The sequence below is a fragment of the Plasmopara halstedii genome (assembly GCF_900000015.1).
Source record: "Plasmopara halstedii genome assembly, contig: Scaffold_658, whole genome shotgun sequence".
In the NCBI taxonomy this organism is placed as follows: domain Eukaryota; phylum Oomycota; class Peronosporomycetes; order Peronosporales; family Peronosporaceae; genus Plasmopara; species Plasmopara halstedii.
Window position 1 is genome coordinate 1,548,417 of NW_020187575.1, and position 4,740 is coordinate 1,553,156.

The following is a 4,740-nucleotide window of genomic DNA, read 5'->3' on the forward strand; positions in this document are numbered from 1 at the left end:
AGGGGCTAGGTAGCCAGTAGTTATGAATGTATTTAGATTTTCCTATATATTTAGTATATTCAAAAAATCTAGACTTTGAACATGAGGATAAAAATAAATAAAAATCAGTTTCGAATTTAAACAGAAGTGTTCGTTTGCCTTGGTAAGGCTTTTTTAAGTACTTTTAGAGGCAGCGGATTGAGATCCGCTGCGCTAGTACTTGGTTCTTATAAAGAACGAAAGGTCGGTGACCTAAAGACGCTTCCTCAAGCGCAAAGATACGGCAGCCCCGCTGCACATGGTAGCACTTGTACTCAATCTACACCTGAGTCGTTTCGACTGATCCTCTGTGAGGATGGAGGGATTTTCCTCCTTGCGCCAGGGCATGCAGGACGGGCTTGGTGAGCTGATGTCCTTGCTTGGCCCGGAAGGCGTGCAACACCTTGTGTCACAAGGCCCCGAGGCAATCGGTGCGCGTCTAGAGGCGTTTTCGTAACTCGAAAACGCCTCTAGAGCAAATGCAGTGAAAGATGTCTGCATCGTTTGCGTCTATGACGCTACCGTCGGTGACGGATGACTTCCCTCGACCTCAGCCGCTCATGGTGAGCGTTAAGGTCTTTGAGGGGAAGGATGGAAAGAATCTCCTATTCTGGGTGAGAGGGGTCAAGATGGCCATCGCAACCGCCATGCTCCAGACCGAGCAACACGCGTGGCGCTAGCCATCTCTAAGCTCGGTGGTCGAGCGCGAGAGTGGGCACAGACGTGCGGCACTTTTGTTGAAGCAGTGTTCCCCTCCTCGAAGGAGCTGAAGCGGCAGGTTTTGCATGTGTTCTCGCCGATTTATCAGACATATCGCGTGCGATCGCGTATCTTTGCCGCACGACAGGGAAAGAAGAAATTGGTGGACTTTGCCCAAGCGTTGACAACTCTCATTGCCGGGATGACAGCCGACCCTTTCCCCGAGGGGGTCATAGTGACCGTCTTTATAGAGGGCCTCCGCACTGGCGTGGCCAGAATGGAAGTCTTCCCTCTTCATTCGAATAGGCAGTCCCTGTGGCATTGAATACCGAATTCAACTTTAAGGCATCACAGAATGCACACTCTAGCAGCTCGTCAAACGGACCTGAGCCGATGGATCTCAGCTATGCTGAGAAAGAGAAGGCAGAGCTTTCAGCTGCCGGGCAGCGATCGAACATCTGACGGTGTTTTGTCGGTGGAGACACCCGTCACCTTCGGACTGATTATCCTCTGTGCAAGGCGCACTACTTACCAGTCTGGTTTGTCGCGGGGGAGACGAGATAGCCCAGTAGGCGCGGGGCGCCCTACTGGGGAATAACTGAGTTCTGTTGTGCCTCAAAGGGGTAGAGAGCAGCAGAGTCTAGCCCCGAAGTGCTACGTGCTCATGAACACGGAACGTGTATGCAAGACGGGCTTGCTGGTCATAAAAGCGACCGTGAAAAGCTTTGAGAAGCCAGGGAAGATATTGATCGATTCCGGATCGTCGGGGAATTATGCTTGACGCTCCACGATGCAAGGTAGTCAGCCGTGTGCTGAGTGCTGGTTGCGCGGTTGAGTGACACCGTCACTGTTCGCTTTGGGACAGGGACTGGTTTCACTGTGCCGAGGGTCCTTGTGGTCCATGGTGTCAAATTCCTTGACTTTGATAGAGTGGGATGCTGCTTAGTCTTAGACTTAGATGCAAGGTATGACCTTATCCTTGGTATGCATGCTTGGAACACCAGATCCATGGATAAATTGGAGATCAAAGATTTTGGGCGCTACGCCCATTTCTTCTGGTGGAGCTTTGATGAGTCATGAACCCACCTCTGCTAGGAAGCAGAAGCGCTATTGGCGCGGGCGCCGGACCGATACGGTCAATGTGCTAAATATTGGAGTATCCGAGTTTCAAATTCGAAGGTGTTTTGAACAGGAGTCCCGAGCGTGGCTCGCACGCTGTAGAGTGGCATGTAACCCACCGAGCGCTGCTCGAGTATCTAAGCAGTCGCTGCATGCCAAGAGTGGCATAGTCGGCAAAGAGCTGAGGCATCGAGGGCGAGGCCCTAGTGATGTATGTGGAGTGGCACGTAACCCACTAAGCGCTGCTTAAGTATTTAAGCAGTTGCTGCATACCAAGAGTAGCATGATCGGATGAGTTCCGAGACATCTTGGGCAATGCTCTTTTGATGCGCGTGGAGTGGCACGTTATCAACTAAGACGAAGAGTACGGAAATAGCAACTTTTCGTCAGAAGTCGTTAATAACATCAAGGCTCCGATAGAGCAGGTGGTGGGGACACTGGACGACGCTGAGTGCGTGTTCCCACAGATCTCGAAACACGTAAAATTTATATAGAGGGAAGACGGCGAAGCCGTATATTATTTGCAAGGCGTAGGGCGTCGAACCTGATCTAGACTGTGTCTACCGTAGACGATAGTGCACAGCTGTATACCCTTTTCAACGGTTTGACGGAAGAGGAAGGCGGCGACGTCACCCTTAAGGATATTTCCCCGGTGGATGCTCTTCTTGAGCTGGAGAAGATACCCCTTGAAATTTTTGACGGCCTTGACGGCGGGCAATTTAGCCGAGGTGGTCATTTAAAGGCTAAACGTAACTTGTCGTTGCTTCTGGATGAAGCTGTCTTGGAGGACACTAAGAGGGTGCTGAACGCACGAAATGGATCGTCGATCCTAAAGGATCCCTCGAATCCGTACTATCCTTGGTAAAGAAATTTCAAGACGCCGTTTACAAAGACCCGCGGACGGGCATACCTCGTGACTGATTTGTTTGTCATGAGATCAACCTGGTCCCGGGAACCAAATACTGCGTGACACGCCAATGGCCCCTGCCCTAGGAGTAGTGTGACGTCTTTTTCCGTGCAAAGCACGACGCAAGAATGGTACGTCAGAGTAATTCAACACCCACGTTTTGTGTCCGGAAGCCGAACAGCAATTGGCATATCGTCCATGCTTACAATGAGCTAAACACTGCCATAATTCCGGCACAGACGCTGATTCCCAGGATGTTCTTCAGAACAATATGATTGGTTGTACAAAGTGCAGTGCACTCGACTTGGTCGATGGGTATTACCGATTGCTCATATGAGCGACTGATATTCCGCTGACATCGATGAGTACTCCGAGCAACATGCTCTGGGTGTGGCTAGCGATGCCTCAAGGGCTGTCAAATGCACCAGCAACATTTAATCGTCTTTTGACGCAATTATTCAGGCCCCATCGGGCGTATGCACAAATTCACTTTGACGAGATCTTCGTCTGCAGTCGTGCAGGGCACAGAAGTACCAATGAGGATAACCACATCGTTCATTTGAGAGCAGTGTTCGAGTGCATGCGCAGAAACAAGCTGTATTCTAATCCAGCCAACTGCATCTTCGGCGCGAAAGAAATTCCCTTTAAAGTGCTTCATTGGGAAGAGTGACCTTCGAGCGGATCCCGCTCAATCCAAGGCCATTGTGGACTGGCCAATTTCAATGAACCAGAAAAGACTTGCGCAAGTGGCTTGGCCTCGCCAACTACTTGCACAAGTATAGCAAAATTAATGCAGAAATAGTACGGTCATTGTCGAATCTCCTTAAGAACCAAACAGAATGGTGTTGGGACACCGAGCATCGGGAGGCTTTTGACAGGGCCAAAGAAAGCCTCCTTCATGCACCAATTCACTAGGTCTGGTTTCATGAAAAAAAGGCTTGGTGGTCAGTTTATGAGCGTACATTTATTCGTGTGGGACTGGCGTTAGCAGACCCCGATCAATTTTTCAGCGTCGTCTGTGACGCTTCGGACTTTGCCATCGGCTGTGCACTGCTGTAAGCAGACGCCGAGTGACGAAATCGGGTGATCGCGCTCGAACCTCGTCAGCTTAGACTGCTGAGAAGATCTACCCAGTTTACGACAAGGAATTACTTCCGATGAAGTATGCACTTGCCAAGTTCAGAGTGCGCCTGCTTGGCTCAAAGCTGTTTGTGAACTACACAAATCACGCCTCATGACGCACTGCGACCCAGTCGTCTCACTTTTCGCAGAGAATGGTCAGGTGGCTCTCATTCTTTGCAGAATATAACTTGGAGGAGAAACTTAAGCCAGAAGGCAGAATGCTTTGGCTGATGCGCTGTCACGCAGATCGGATTATGGGCTTGCTCATATCATGGCTGTGTCGTCGTCAGTGTCGGACTTGATACTCGCCGCGTACGCGAATGATAGTATGTGTGTAGCGCTGCTACAGGCTCTCGGGAGCAAAGAGTTTGGAAACTCGGACAACAAATTGTTGGCGTGTTTGCGCGCACGGTTACACCGATATTTGTTGAATAACGGGTTGCTAAATTATAGCACCAATTCAACGGATACGCCACGAATTGTGGATCCCCACGATGAGAGTTTGAAGTACCGTATCCTCTATGAGGCCCACGAGACCCCACTCAGTGGTCATCTCGGTCATGAGAAGACGTACAGCTCGGTGAGTTGCCACTTTTGGTGACCCAAGCTGTACAAATGAACGAGCGCATATGTGCGCACGTGTGAGGCGTGTCATGGGGTAAAACCCTCTCCGACTGCGGCAGCGCCGCTGGCCAATTTAGCGGTACCCTCCGGGTGTTGGCAGTCCATTAGTGTGGACTTTTTGTTTGGCCTGCCGAAGACATCGGCGGGCAACGCGGGTGTGGTGGTCTTTGTCGACCGTTTTAACAAGATGACTCATCTTGCGGCAGTGCCGAACACCATCGACGGTGTGGGTACAGCGACGCTGTTTGTCG